Raw genomic sequence first — 16,634 nt, forward strand, 5'->3', positions numbered from 1 at the left:
GCTGGTTAAACTGGGAATGGTTTCAAGCTGCAGCAGGGGAGATTCAGGCTGGACATTAGAATCATAGAATCACCAAGGCTGGAAAAGAACTGAAAGATCATCCAACCCAACCATTCACTTATTACCAATAGCTCCCACTAAACCATGTCCCTCAACACAACATCCAGTCTTTCCTTGAATACCCCCAGGGTCAGTGACTCCACCACCTCCCTGGGCAGTCCATTCCAGCTTAGCATGAAGCCCAGTCTTGCTTTAAACTCCCTGTGCCCAAAACAATAGTAAAGCAGAGGAAGTAATGGCAAATTAAACTGAACACAATAACAAACTTGCATCTATTAAACAAAATACACACAATGGGTCACATACAATGCTATCACACCTCATTTGATTTACCTTCTTCAAATATTTTGGTTCTAATGGAATAACTGCTCAAAAACGTTGGCAATCAGGTGCATGCACACATTTAGAGGAGGCAGACGTGCAGAAAAACAAAGTTTTGGGACAAACCTTCAGCTGTTGCAGCCCGTACCAACCCCAAGTTCACCTGTCTGCAGCAGCTCACATGTGTCTGTGAGTGCTGTATCAGCTCCAGAGCAACCTGAGCCCCTCTTTCACAGACTGATGGAATTCAATGACAGTGCTTCATGTTGGATGTTCTAACTATTATTCTCAGCAGATACATGAAACAGAGACATAAGAGAGCTAACCAAGCTAGAGATGGTGTTGAACACTGAGAGCAGCCTGAGGATCCTGATCTGCTCACTACCCAGAGAATCCCTGTGTGGAATTGCTCCAAGTGCATTCCACACATCAGACAGAATATATCACTTCTTTTCCCGATTAGAGAAACAGAAATATTTCCTTGCTGTTATTTCAACACAACAGAATTTCAGAATCATTCTGTTAAGAAATAAAGAAAAAAAAATACAGCATGCAGTCAGCAAATGTACCTCTTTGATTTTCTTACTTGCCCTGGCTGTGATGCTGGCTGTATTTTTGAAACTGGAACTGCTACTGAAGAAAGATCTTTCAAGCCCAGTCAGACAAAACACTTTTCTCATGCAAAAACATTTCCCTCATAGCAACAATAGCTTCAGACCATCCTAACTGGGGCGATTTCAAAGTGAGCAGAACAGCACAGCCAAAGAGCCACAGACAGCGAGGGGGCAAAGGGATAAAAGACCATCCCTGCTCCCCTTTGATTTGCTATCACTTACCCTCATTGTTTCATCTGCAGCAGGGAAAACGGATTTCATCCCTTGTTATTTTTAAAGCATACTTAATTCTGAAACAATTACACAAGTCTTCAAACTTGTTCCATTATATATAATTATGTAATTTGTCCCACTTTAAAGTGGATGTTTTAAAAGTTCTTGTTTTTCTTTCTTAATAAGCTACAATGTTTTGTCTCATCACTCTCACAAAACACTTTCTCATTTGCTGAAATTACTGAAAGGTTACACAAAATATCCGAGCTACCTTTGAGATCCAGACAAGAATTCCAATGTGAGAGCAATGCCACCTCATCCAAAGGCCTTCATCATCTCCCAGTGTTTTTTACTACTAACACAGCGAGGTCAGTGCTGGTTCCATCATGATGCGCTTGTTATTTGCTACTCAGAGCCACAAAGGATTTGAGTGTTTCCAGACTATGGGCTACGGCAGAAACAAGGCACGGCACAGCATGAAGGCTTCCTATAACTTTAAAAGAAAATCAATATTCTATTAAACTTTTGAAGAGATCTTAAGGGTCCATTTGGACTTATTTCCATTTCCTCTGCAGATGTTTCAACAGCTTTCGAAAATGCAAACTTTTTTCCTTACTTTTATTTTTTTTTAGACCTCTATAGGCATTGATAACTGCATCTGAGAGAAGCACCAAGGTGCGTGGTCTGCCTCTGAGTACTGCCAGGTAGCAGAAAGCTGAATTACATGGAACTTTCATACAGGAGTACATTCACAAAAGAGCTCAACTTTAACATGGGTGAAAGAAAAAAGGAGGAGGGGGGGGGAAAGGAGGAAAAAGAGGGGAAAAAAAAGATGGACTCAAGCAGAAAGTATATTTCTACACTGTAAATATACAGCTACTTGCCCAGGCTCCCACCACATACCCATGATAGAAATCTTGGCTGCAGAGCTCACAAGCTCCAAGCGCTGTGCTCAGTCCCTTCAGATCACTTTACTTCAATTTTAAACCAGGAAAGATTGCCTTCCAGTGCTGCAGAATGCAATCACTCACTGATTGACCACTCAGAAGGCTCTGATTTATAGCATGCCGGAACTGACTTGAAGTAAGTGGCAGCCCTGACTAGAAGAGAGGATCGGTGAATCCAAAGATTAAGCTTTCTTTCAATAGAAAAACCTACCAGAAGTTTTCCACAGGTAAGCCAAGACTGTGAGTCTATGAACTACTAAAGAACACAAAAAAAAAAAAAAAATCAGAATCTGGATTACCAAAATAAGCATATTGAAAGCCAGGAACAGATTCTATTCAGGGTTTGCCATTTTTCCTAAAATTCCTTTAAAGTATATTGATTTTCAGACTTCACAGTATTATGCCTGAACTGAACCACTGCTACATTCAGAAATGCTCTAGAACAGCAGAAAGAAGGTAGCAAAAGAGGGAGATAAATCTTTGCAGCTGAATCTTTGTAAACATGCATGAAGTCATGAAAACATTTGCTTAGATCTGCAAATTTTGAATTTATAAATAAATGTCTGCTTGCATTTTACAATAACTTTTGATATAAGCATGATCTTGAGTTATCCGGGTAACAAGTATTTCCCTTTCAGAAGCACGGCAAATCCACTGAGCAAGGGCAGCTGTAGCCTGGCAGTGAGGGTCCTGGCTTAGCTGCAAGTTTATGAGGGCGTGCAAAGGCTGGACACATTCCCCAGCTGCAGCTGCCAAGGTTTGGTGTGCTACAGCCTATGGATGAGGATTAGCTGAAAAATTCTGGTTCTCTATTATACAAAACAAAATGTTGTAGAACATATTTGATTCCTGAGCATCCCCAGAGCATTCTGCTTAGTGCCAATCTTCCACGGGAGGAAATAATGGAAATTATGGAACTCTGTTCATCTTGAACCGTCTCCTACAAAATGATGTTTCTCAGCCATAACTCACAGTATTTTTAAGTCCTCTCCTGCCGTACTGCAAACCTTCATGGAAAAGCCTAATAGAAAAATATGTATTTCCATTCAAATACGCCAAGAGATCGCAGTCTACACCTTTCACAATTACTCAAGGACTTGAACCAAATACTTGTGTTGTAACAAACCCTTTCTGCTCTTCTCTTCATATTTCCTTGGCAAACTTTCAAACATCAGCAGCGTTGTCTATCACAGAACAAAGCTACTCAGTTGCCATAAGCCATGAAAGCTCCCCGGAGCTGGTCTCCTCTAAGGCAGCACAAGACTTCTTTGAGTTCAAACCTGCTGCCAACCTTTAAGAACTTGACACCAACCTGCTCTGTCCTTCAGCCTCTCTCAAAGCTGCATGGAGAAAAAAGCTGAATTCATAACATTCTAATCCTTTCCTGCAGAAGCAGATGCTGTGTCATCTCAAAGTACACAGAATTACATCAAGTGTACGACTCTCCACTGAAGAGCATATGTACAGATAACTCCAAACATTCTGATACCAGCTTTAGGGAGATCAAGAGCAGCTCCGAGAATGGAAAGGAACCAAAAATCCTTATTATCTTCTTTTCCATTCCGGCAACTCAGTATTTTTTCCTTGAATATGCTTTCTTAGTATTGCTGTATGACAAATGAGAATCCATCCAAATCTTCCATAAAGCTACACAGAGCAAACAAAACATGACATAAAAACCACAAAAACAGCTTAAGAAGTGAAAAACAATAACAGTTTCCTAACAGGTACAGCACAGGTGCTGGAAGTTCAACCACATTCACCTTTATTTTACACCCAAAAACTTTCACTACAGAAACCCAAATACTCACCTGCAGTGGCCCACAAACACGTGATAGACAGCATGAGGTGCCAGGAATGGGGTTACCTGAAATCCCAGGACATTCAAATGCACTCAAATGCCATTGCATGCTTTGCTAAACTGCAAATCCAGATCCAAAAAGAATAATGAGAATCAAGTCCAAAAATTTACAAAGCAAACAAACATAGAAGCAATAAATTAATATTTTTAATCTCAGTAGAATAAACAGGTCCAATTTTACAAACATCTGCAAGCCTATCGTCTAATGAGTGGAGATGATTGTTAACTTTCTGCTTCCCCAGAAAGCTCCTGAAGAAGTGCCTGGTTTCACCACTGCTCCAAAACGTCATTTGGAAGGGAAACTTCAGCCTGTTTTCTAGAGCTACTTTTCTGGATCTCAGAACAGCTCACACACACGGTTCTCCCAGAAGAACGTTGTTCCTTGCCTTACGTGAGACAAAAATCCTTTGTCTGCCTCTCACAGAAACACTGGTACCATTCTGATGAATAAAACCAAAACGAAGATGCTCAAATCTAAAATAACGCCGTCACAGCAAAAATAAAATATTCATAATGGACTTCAAAGACCTGCAGGAGAACTCAGTGCTGAAACCCAGAAGGATTTTTCCTTTATTAACATCCGGTCCTTGTTCAACAGCATACTAATGAAGTTAATCTAAAGGCTAAATTTCAATTATGAATCACAGAGCCACATCTCTGCTCCCTGATTGCTCGGATAATCGGAATCAAGCGTTCTCATATACAAAGTGCAATGGTTGACTGCACATGAAAGTTCCTGAAACATCAAAAATATTCAGTCCAGAAGGCAAACCCTGACAAACACCTGTTTGCGCATCCATTCAATAACTCCGTGGCAAAGTAATGATTTCTAATAACTTGACAGATCACTTGCTCCCTTAAAATATGCAGCACAGGTCTGAAAAATAAAAGGAACAGCAAATGTTTAAATCTCTCAGGCTTGTAGCCAAGACAAAGTCTTCAGCCTGAGTAAAAAAAAAAAAAAAAAAAAGGGCTTCCATTTGCTAAAGTAATTTAGGAGAAAATGCTTTCCTCTCTCAAGTACCCGCTGTGCATTTGTCCTGGAACAAAACGTGAAGGAGCAACCATGGTCAAACTACGCTGGGCAAAAGGCAGTGCAGCCAACAATAAACGGGGCTGCTGGCCGAGGCGTGCTGCCTCACCGTGTGTCAGTGCAGCTCAGGGAAGGAGCTCCAACTGCACAACTGGAAAGGACACAAAATATGAGAAACTGCAGCAACCTGGATCATTTGCTTCCAATTGCTTCTGCAAACAGAAGTATGATGAACTTTTGTGCAAACATCGAACCGTGGTGCTATCCCACCTGAAAGACAGATACGGAGGAGGCACCGCATTGAGTTTTTAACAAGAAGGAAAAACAGAAGAAATAGACTGCCTTCAATTTTCAGCCAAAGGGACAAGGAATGGAAGGACTGTTATCCCCAGATGGGAGCTGAAGGAGCATATGGAGACCAAAACATCAGGAAACTATGAGTTTTGATCAAAAACTTGGAAGGAAGAAAGCAGAGCCTTCCAGGTGACCTCTCAGTAGAGGCTCTACCTCACAGTACATGGGATTTCTGGATAATATGTTTTATATAACAGCTCTGGGATCAATTCTTCCATTTGTCATGGAGAAGGAAACCCAGACAAGTAAATGTGCCATAACAAACTATTATCTGACCATCTCTAGGGATAAAAACACTGTACATGGATTTCTTGTGAATCATGCACAAGAGAGTGACAAGTTCCTCCCTCACACACACCTACCTGCCCTCATCCATCCTCTGCGACATGAGCTTGCAAGCAGAGCGCAGACTCCCAATGCTTGGTAACACCTTGCAGCACACCTTTCCAAGTTAGTCAAAGGAGGTCAGTAACACCCACACTTTCACCACACAACTGTTACTACTGCCCTACACACAAATGTTAGTCTTCAAGTCCAGTTTTTTGGGATATAGGTACAAATCGCACTCGCTTCCTACACCCAGCTTCAGTCTCCAGTGCCCCTTTCCACTGCCTTTATCCTTCAAGTATACAAATCACAAGGAAATTAGCAGTACTTAGATAAATCTGAGCAACAGCACATGTGTGCACGGTCAGCAACATGCCTGGTAGAAGAGCAGGGCAGTTGTCTTCATAGCTCCATCAGAAATACATCTTAATTGACGACCAGCATTGCACCACAAGTGAGCCAGGCACAAAAAAAAAAAGGCCAGCTGTAATGACAGACCACTAGAAGTAATCTGCTGTCTTCTGGGTAAACTGTTCAATGCTAAAACTTATTATCTATAACAGCACCTTTTGAATCACTTTTGTTTTGCCCTGTAGAATACCTTAATGTTTCTGCTGCTAACACAATTTCTGGCTTGCAGTACTGCCCTCGTCTGTAAAACTGCGAGAGAAAGGGAAGGAAGAGATGAAAACGGAGAGAGGTAGAACTGCTGTTATTATTAAACCTTTAAGTTACAGAGTTAATTCCAGCTAAACGCTTTTGTCTGCCGTGCTGTTTATATTGAAGTGGATTTTTTTTTCCCCCAGAAAGGAAATCAAATTGTTGCAACTGAGCATCATACAACTCCATGGCCATCTATACGTGCACCAAGCACACTTCAACTCCAAGTCATCTGTTAAGCAGCACATCCCCAGCTGGGGACTGTAATTAGGGTGCAAACTGCCATACAATCCCCTTGCCAGATTGATGAAGGAGACCTCTTACAAGGTGATCCAGAAGGCAGTGCTGAGACCATTAATCATTTACCCGTTGAGGAGAATACAAAAAGCTCTGCCTCTGAGAGCATTACGGTGGAAAATACCTTGACAAGACCAGCAAAGTTTTAATTAAAAGGTCAGACATTAGTTATAGTATTACTTTAAACATTTCAGGCAAGTTCACATCAAAAAAGGAGACGTTCAGATCTTCTGCGGAATTTGACACACACACTCCTGCCATTCCTTTTAAAAGCTTGATACCGATCAGCTCAGAGCTTTTAGCTCTGCCAGCAGCATCCCCAGATACCAAACAAACACGAGAGTAATCCGCAGGGCTGGGCTGCCAGTACTTCAACCTGCAGCTACTTATGCTGGGAGAGCTGAATCCACTGAAAAGGCAAATATTTTTGGCAGCGCGTGGTTACAGAACTCAGTAGCACAGAACCTCAGGCTACAGCGAGAAGGGCGGGCCTGGGGCACTGCCTTTGGGGCTCCACTCTGACCATCTAAGCACGTGGGTCAATGCTGGCAAACAACCACGAGCTGCAGCTTCTGAAGTATGCGGCTGTGCAGAAATACCTTAAGTGCCTACGGGTGAGGCCAAATGAAGCGCTGCCCTTCTTCGTTCATATTGGGTGCAGTAAGGAAGACCCCACCACCTATTCTGACAGGTAAGCAAAGAAGTGCAAAACTGAAGATCACTTAGACACTCTACGGTTATCACTGGAGTCAAAGTATTTCTCTTTGGAATCAAATTTCTGATCTTCTTTAGCAGTCAGGCCCCTGTTCTGCTTACTGTGCACTATTCACCCAGAGGGTGGTGACGCACTGGAACAGGTTGCCCAAGGAGGCTGTGGATGCCCCATCCCTGCAGGCATTCAAGGCCAGGCTGGATGTGGCTCTGGGCAGCCTGGGCTGCTGATTGGTGACCCTGCACACAGCAGGGGGCTGAAACTAGATGAGCACTGTGGTCCTTTTCATCCCAGGTCGCTCTGTGATTCTATGACCCACCAAGAGAATCAGCACCAAACCGTGTCCCACCACCGACCTTCGCTCAAGCCGTCACAGAGCCCTGGGGAGCAGCAATCAGGAGGGAGGGGACAGGAGCTGGGCTCTGCTAGCAGAGATTTGATGGAATTGCCTAGGAGGCTTCTGCTATTTCAAAAGCAAACAAAATCCATCCCATACAACTATCCACCAGCCTAACAGAAAATGCATTTTGCTATAGAACGTGCAATAGGGAGGAAACTTAATCCAAGCACATCATTGCACAGTCCAACAGGATTTGCTAGAAACTGCACTGGTGAAGGCAGGCTCCTATTAGCTTAGTCTAAAATGCAGTCAGCATGCAATTACTTTTCTCCCAAATGACTGCAACAGCCAAATCTAAATAATTTTCCACAGCATATCCAAAATAAAGAGTAGTAAAATAAGAAAGTCTGCCACCTGTTGCTGCAAAGTTAAACCAATTTAAATATAAAAAAAATAATAATCTTGTTTGCAAACCATTGCATTCCCCTCCAACTCCCCTTCCTCCCCAGAGACAGCGACTTCCTTCAAAGTACGCAGCAGTAGGGGGTGCTGAGAGCAGCACAGGGCTGAGCACAGCCCGACTCAGTGTTAGCAACAAGTGACTTTGCAAGGGGTTCTTTTGCAAACAGCTGTAGAAATAAGAAATAAATGAATTCCTTCTACAATGAGGAAATTTCTGATCTCCACACCCTTGCTTGTGTAAGTAAACACACATTAATTCACTGAATATGTCAGTGAGAGAAGAAAAGCAAAAATAGCTTCATTATCATTATACAAAATCATACACACAGCAATGCATTGCAACAGCAAGTCCTACCATACATCACTGCTTCTCCCAGTATTAACATTCTCCCAATGCAGCTGAGCCAATGCTGAGCACTCAGCAGAGCAGTGCAAGCACACGCAGGATAACTCCCACATCCCTAAGCCAGAAGTCAGCAGCATCCAAACACCAGAGAGAACAGAAACTCACTTGCAAACACAAAGATGCTGACCTGAGGATGGGAGGCCCAGTGTGGCATCACCTACTGGTAGGGTGCCAACAACACAGCCAGAACTTTTTGCCAAAATTTCAACAAATAATTTAAATAAACCACAGTGTGTTGTCAGCACTGGATGGCACAAAGCCCCACAACACCTACATCCTATGGTTAGCATTTCTTGGAGCTTGATCCTACACCATCTCTAAGTGATGCACAGCACACAACCGAAATAACACCCCAAAGCTTCATATGTTGAAAGGGACCTCCACGATCATCTCATTCCAACCTCCAGACAGCTGACACCCACATCATCAGCATGACAGTCCCATCATGGAGCAACAAGGAAAAAACTGACCCCCCTCTTGGAATCTTGCTGCATCATCACTCACCAGCATGAACATTGCTCTCATCCATAGGCAACCCGTTAGAGATGCCGATGGGTTTTCCTTTCAGTGGAGCAATTAATGCTGCTGTTCACAATCTCTGACCTTTAGCTCTCTGTCCCAGAAGGATTATTCACATTTTTCCTTTTAAGTTTAGCACAAACTGGGAACTATTTGAATCTTCCTAAAAACGGAGGGACATTAATCCTAACCGCAAACCAGTCTTTCAGAGCAGTAATTCCCAGAGCTTTCCTCTCCAAACCTGCACTTCTCCCCAGGACCAGCTGCTCCCCCCATTTCCACCACTGCTGCAGTGCTGGTTCTCTCCGTTCCAGAGGTATTTTTAGCAAATAACTTGGAAAATGCTTTCACAGTGGCATGAAGTTGTGCATCCCATGCTGCGCCCCTCCAACACCCCCTGCAGGAGGATGGCATTGCTGGGCTGCATTCAAAGTCACAGTGCTGGGGGCGACGTCCTTCACTTCCACTGCAATCATTCCTCATTCCATTTCCACCATCCTTCTTTCTTTTCCTCAGAAATGCAGTCATTATTTGTTGTCTTCATCTAATATTTGTCACAAAACCACCAAACATGGAAAATCGCTCAGCACATCATCTTCACAAGTATCCCACAAAGGCACCTGGCACTTTCTTTTCCAAGTATAGTTAATGCATGTTTATTTTACAAGGCAACCCCCATGCACACACACAAACAAAAGACACAAATATACCACACTGCTTCCAGTCTCGAGAAAATTAATCCTCAGTTAATCATCAACACCCTTCTGTGTTAAACAGCCCTGATATGGATGCTATTATTGCTAATTTGGAAGACTGATTGACTATAAAACTCCTCTGGAACCAGAGAGAGGGCACTGCAGAGCTTAGAGTCACCCAAATACCCAGAAGAAAAGCTGCACCCACATATACAGAGTGCTGGGCTCAGGCGCAGGGAGAGGCGATCAGCCTGACAGGAAATGTAATTACTGTTATAGTCCCTGCCAAGATTAGACATGATATAAGCAGATACATCAAACGCATTTGACGTGATATATTATCACTGATGCGCCTAAATATATAAAATGGGGCGGAGGGTGGATGGTTTGCATTCTGGATGGGGGGGAGGGAGCAGTATTCTTTTTTTGTTATTATTTTATTTTACAGGGAACAAGTCATTTGACACACCATCTCTGCCTCCATCCCGCTTGTTCATTAAGGTTTCTCCTCTTCTTCCCGGCTCCTATTTCCATCATGATCAGAGTGACATAAAACATCCTCTTTGTTGCAGCTCACTAAAATCGAAGCTGCATCATGTCTCTTTTTCACGTCTTCCCTTTACTCCCTGTCACTCAGAGGTTTCAATCCATCGGCTTTCTGTGCACATTTGCAGTCCAAGCCCACTTCTCGACACCAGCCTTCTCGTTTGCCCCTTCTCCTTCTTGCTTTCACTCACCAGAGCTCCTTCCTGTCATCGTCAATCAGCTCCAAATTGCCACCATCTCACAGCCGTCACTCACGCACCAACCCTTTCTCCTTGTCCCCAAGCCAGATTTCCATCATCTTTGCAAAATACTGAGCAACTTCCTATTATTTTAAACACATCCTACTGTTTTCCCTCCTACAAGCCACGTACTTGTCTCACCGTCCCCCATCAGCTCATAAAGCTTCCCCACATTTGCCCATTCTCCCACCGGGTCAGCCTCGGTGCGGTGCATCACCCCAGCATGCGATACCCTCGAGGACCACAGCACACACCAAACACTTGAGACTCCTCCACCTCATTCCAGCCCTGAGCATCACAGACAGGGGAGAGAAAACAGCATGATGTGAACTGTCAACAAAAGCCTCAGAAACCCTTCCTGGAGAGTTACTCTATCAAGTGTACGTCTCTGATACTTCATCTAGGGCTGATACTTGAAAAGAAGAAAGAGAGCCCCGTGCAGCTCAGCCCAAAAGCCGAAATAACAGGAAGACAGCAATCCTCGGGGCTCTCAGAGCTGGGCAATAAGATTAATGGGCTTCTCTGTTCAATTGACCAACTGCAAAAACAGGGAAAACACACACACAAAACTGAGCAGAAAGAACCAAACAAGAACCGAATGCTTATTTTACTTCCAGCTTTTCCCAGGAAGCAATCCCAACTCTTCCCCTCAGACGCTGTCAAGTTTTATTCCAGAAGAACGACTGTTTCATTCTGGGCAAATGTAACCTTCTGCTTATTTTCTTCATTTACATTTTGAATGAAAGTTAGACTTAAAGCCCCTGCAATGAAACCTTGCAACTCTCTGACAACACTTAAAGGTCCCAAATCATTTTAATCCTCCTAAAGTGGCGATCTCCCACTGCAAAATACACTCTCCATGAACCAAGTTTTGTCCTCACCGAAGCTCTGACCCTCACAGTTTAACACAGCCACTAAAGTGCTTTAAATGGGAATAAATATATATGTATATATATATTTTTTTTTTTTTTTATGGATGGAAAGTTTATAATTACTTCACACCTCAAATGAAGCCTTTCTCCATGCCACAGATTTTACTGCTGCTCATTTCCTGACAAATTACTCCCCAGGAGAATAGAAATGGTCCATGCTGAGCCTGGGTGCTGTGCTGGAGGAGCTGCCTCAATGCACACAGATGCAGAACAGCACCGAGCAGCCCCCACACACACAGACCAGAGCTTCAGCCCCATTCACTAACAGCTGAACAGCACTCACCTTTACAGGGCTGCACCTGCACACAGCTCTCCCATCCACTGCCTTCTTGCTGCGGGCAAATTCGCTCATTTATTAACAACTGTATAACTCAGCGCATATTCTTAAACAAGGCAAGTTACCCTCCCGGCTGTTTTAAAACAAGGAGCACAGCTAGAATTTTAATTAGCAAAACAACAACAACAAAAGTCTATTGCATGTGTCTTTTGGGATGGTTTGTAAAATAAACAAGCCTCAGCTGCAAGCAGCCCTCACCACCCAAGTCTTCTCTTTCCCAAAGGAGAATCACACATGAGTGATACAACTGCTACCACTAATGGTAGACTGGTGCAATGCAAACCACACATCATCGCTGGAGATGGTGCTTACCACCAACTCTACCACGCAAAGCTGTATGTTGTGCTTACTACAAGCACCCAAACAGAACCACAGACCCCTAAATACGTGCTTCCTGGGCAGCTCAGAACAGAGGTCAGGACCCATTGGCCCATCTTGATCTTGTGACCAAACGCCACCGTCATGTCATGCATGTATAAACACAAACTCCTACAAAACCCACAACAGTGAGTTCTGTACCCAATCTCCTGTTGACACAACAGACAGAAAGCCAGGCTGCTCTTGCAGCATGCTGAAACACCAACGAGAGTTATCAGCCATTGTGGGAGATGGATCAAAACCTGCCTCAGCTCCACCCAACAACTGAGATCACTCGGGGCCATATTCCTTTCATAAGGCTGCGCCAGACCAGGAGGTACAAGCGGCCTTCTGTCCATTACCCAGAGCAAGGATGAGAACAGAAGGTTGTCACATTATTCCAGCCTGCCCCCAGCACTCCAGAAATACTCACTGCCTCCTCCTCCAGCGCTGTCCCAAACTGCCCAGCACATCACTGGAACAGGCTGCCCAGGGGGGTGGAGGAGTCTCCTTCTCTGGAGATATTCAAGACAAGCCTGGATGCCTACCTGTATGACGTGGTGTAGGGAGCCTGCTTTGACAGGGGGTTGGACTCGATGATCTCTAGAGGTCCCTTCCAACCCCTACAATTCTGTGATTCTGTGATCCACGGGAAGCTCACTTCACGCAGGCAGCCTAAGCAGACACGACTCATCATGCATGCAACAAGGTGTGCGAGGAGAGAGAAAAGCAATGAAAAGCTTATTTTAAAAAAAAAAGAAAAAGAAAAAGAAAAAGCAGAAGATTTTGTTTCAATCAAAATAATAAAAGCTCTGCAAACAAAAATCATAAAAAGGAAGCACAACTAAAAGCATTGCAAAGAAAAGCGATGCAGCGCATCCCTAATACTCGAGAGTTTAAAAACTAAGCACAGCAGAAATACAAAGGAATGCCTAAAGATGACTCAAGGAAGTGCACTCAAAAAGGAACAGAAAGAACATTACCAGCACACTTATGGTAAGCACAGTGCCCTGGGCTAGCATAAGCTTTTAGCATTTCATGTTCCAGCCAGGACAGCACACAGCAAGCCATCTGCTCAGAGCCAGGAGTGCAGCTGAATGCTGTCAGTGAGACAGAGCCCAGGCTTCTGCAGCTCACAGAGAGCACAGCAACACTCGGAGCTCCTGGTTAACTCAACCAACACGACTTTTTTTGCTGCCTCCTGGCACAGCTCCCCGGGATTTCTCAGATTAACAGCACTATATTTTTATCTGAGCTGCTTTGCCTGTTTCTCCTGCCACGGCACCCACCTTGCCGCCAGCCTGGAATGAGATCTGGATATGATGGGACACAGCCACCAGAGCCCCGGCAATCCCAGCTCCTCCTCACAGCCATCCCTCCCGTGTTCCTGAGCCAAACAGCCAAACAGGTAACAACACTAACATCCCAAATGCAAACTCAGGTGTGGAAGTACCCGGGATGTGGCACTTCTGTGACACCACTGAGATTTTTAGCCAGGAAGCCAGATTCTGTCATATTATGAGACTCAATTACAGCAAGGCAGGACAGCCCACCCGCAGCTGCTAAACACACCAGGCTGGCAGCAAATCACACCAGCACCCACTCACAGTTATTCCCAGCTGCTCTCCTCAGGTGCGCTGATAGCACAGGAGCCTGCAAGCCATGGCTAGAACAGGGGAAACCTTCGTCTCCTTCCTACTGCATTCACTAACAGCAATGCCACGTTTTGGGAAACCCGTGCTTTTATCACCCAATACTGAAACAAACCCAAGACTCAAGAAAGTTCCTACAACTGATCACCCAGCCACACACTTGTTGAACACAACCCGGCAGGACATCGCCCGTTTGCTACAGGGCACCTCAAGTTCCTCCTTCAGCCTCAAGCCATTTCCCCTCTCCAAGCCCATCCATAGCACTGACCCCCAGCACAACACACACCAATAAAGCACAGAGTGTACCTGCAATAGAGAGCTCACCTTGCTGAGCAACAGCCTGTAGGCACTTTCCGCCACCTTGTTAATCAGCAACAGCATCCCTGTTGCTCGGCTTTCCTAATCCCTCCCAGCTAAGGTGAGTGGGTGCAAGAAGCATCGCAGGGCAGGAAGGCAGAACAGACATGCGTTTGTGTTGTCACCGCAGCACTGCCAACTCAGGGTATTTATAATTTGTATTATTTACTTAACCCACTCTTTGCTTCCAGCCTGCACAGCCCAACAAGCTCAGTTGCCTTGGACACCTGGGTGGGAAAGTTCCCATTGCGGCACATCTCCCATCCTTCCCTTCCCACCAGCCGACAAAGGAGCCCCCTTGTGTGGTACCTGTGGTACCCCGCTCCAGCTCTGCCTCCTCGCACTCTCTCCTGCTGCCAACCGCGGCGACAGCTCCGTGCAAACAGAAGGAGCGAGCGCTGAAAGCAAGGAGAGCTTTGCAGCTCTGCTGGACGTGCTTCTGAAAGCAAAACGTACCGACCTGAAAAGCGATACGGCAAAACGAAAACAAAACAATAAAAAAAAAAAAAAGCAGCATGGATACCGAAGCACGAGGGTCGCTCCGGGTTTCCCCTCAAAGCCACGCTGCTGCCAGCAAACCCCACAACTCGTGCTCTGCCAGCAGCCGCACGAACAGCACGAGTGCCTCCTACCAGGGCAGCGTGTCAGCAGCCGCTCATCACACCGCGATCCTTATCGGAGCTTTCTAGTGAAGGGACGTCCCTCGAAAGCAGTCGCTACAACGTGCGGTTCCCCCGAACGTCGTTACTGATCCAGAAGTAATGAAAGAGCAAATAATACGGCCCCAGGGTGCGCATCAGCCACCTCCCCTAATGCATGCAGATGGAGCTCAACAGCTTTTCCACTATCGGAGTGAAAGGGGATCTGCGAAACGCGATCACGGCGCGGCAGCTTTACTCACGAGCAGCTTTTATTCCCGATTCCTCAGAGACGCTTTAAACGCTGCAATCGGGGGGGTGGGAGGAAAAAAAAGTTTGGTGGCTTCACAGCGGCTCACTCCTGACCTTGCACCGGCAGACACACGCAGACACACAGACACACACGCGACAAACTCGGGATGCTGTCTCGCGGCGAAGCACGTTACCTGGCGCACGCAGCACAGCCCCAAGGATCAATGGGCGGACACCCCCAAGTCCGACACCTCCGCGCCGGGGGCGGGTGGTTGGCACGGCGCGGCTCTGCCGGCCATCCCGTGCGACGGGACAAGCAGCAGATAGACAGCCGTGCCGCCGCAGCCCCGCTACTTCTCCCAGCCGGAGTTTGCAGCAGCATCAGCCCCCAACACCGGTTAACCCCGCCCCTCCCTGTGCACCGCACGGCGGGGCTCGGCCAGCACCGTCCCGCACCGTCCCGCAGCCGCAGCAACTTCTCCCGCACGCCGTTCCCGGGGCCCCTCCCGGCCGCGACCCCCGCGCTCCCCCCGCCGCACCTGCAGGCACCCGGAGCGGTTGCAGCGGGCAGTTCTGCGGTGCCGGCGCCGCGGGCGAGCCCGGCCGGTCGGGGCGGCGCCGGGCGCTGCCGCGGGCGGAGCGCGCTCTCGGCGCGGAGGGTCGCGCTGCCTCCGGCGGGCGGAGCGAAGATGGAGGCACGGCAGCCGCCCGCCCATCCCGGCCTGACACGCCGACGGGGCTCGGCTCCGCGGAGCTGCCGCCGCCGTCTGACGCCCTCTGCCGTGCGGCTGCGGGGCGGGCGGCGCTGCCCGGTGCCGGGACAGCGGTTGTATGGGCGGGATGCACCAAAACCTCGGAGGTCGTGGAAAGTTGTTTGCACACACGTGAGGTCACGGCCAGCCCCGTGTGCTCTGCACGGGGAGCGCTGAGCCACTGAGTTCGAGTCATCGCAGTCATCTGGTATCTTCTGCACTGTAATTAACGTGGCCAAATGGCTGAAGAAGGCGATTAGGAAGGGAGTATTTATTGACTGCAGGAAGAGGAGGAAGGGTGGTACTGAATCCATCACTTTTTAAATGCACAAAGTGAACGATCTCAGCGTATCGGCACTGCTTAGAAATTTAACTAGGGGTTATTCACTGCAACCAACGTTATTTTGTAAACCGGTCGCTAAATTAAAGGATTATTCAGGAAAAAAAATGAATGCCTGTATCCGGCTCACCAAGTACACACTAAGAAATGACTGCAATATTAACTCACCTTTACACACATCTCATTTCTGCATTCTCACGGAAGGTTCACTCTCACACTGTGCAGACTGTGAAGCGAATGATGACTGCTGAGAGTGAGACATGGCAGCACAGACATGAGGCTCCTGTGTTGGAATGCCAGCCAGGACCTACTGCTCACCTCGGCACCCACCTGCAGCCCAGGACACCCTATTCAGCTTCTGACATTCAGCTCACCAGACCCGTTTCCCAACAAGATCAATGTATATAATGC

At 46.4% G+C, this 16,634-nt stretch overlaps 1 protein-coding gene across 7 annotated transcripts in view; it reads right to left on the reverse strand.

Annotated features, from left to right (window-relative positions):
- THSD7B (thrombospondin type 1 domain containing 7B) overlaps positions 1 to 15,813 on the reverse strand; it is a 281,970-nt gene extending 266,157 nt beyond the window's left edge. For 3 of the 7 annotated variants that reach the window (XM_085552991.1, XM_085552990.1, XM_085552989.1), the window contains exon 1: positions 15,671 to 15,807. The gene's annotated coding sequence lies outside the window, so the exon portion shown is untranslated. Of the gene's footprint in view, positions 1 to 14,208; positions 14,300 to 15,325; positions 15,548 to 15,670 lie in introns of those variants that run through there. The other 4 variants (XM_085552995.1, XM_085552992.1, XM_085552994.1 and 1 more) reach the window with 3 other exon arrangements.
- Between the last annotated feature and the right edge of the window lie 821 nt (positions 15,814 to 16,634).

The sequence above is a fragment of the Coturnix japonica genome, chromosome 7 (assembly GCF_054131305.1).
Source record: "Coturnix japonica strain WE chromosome 7, WE-NBRP24, whole genome shotgun sequence".
In the NCBI taxonomy this organism is placed as follows: Eukaryota; Metazoa; Chordata; class Aves; order Galliformes; family Phasianidae; genus Coturnix; species Coturnix japonica.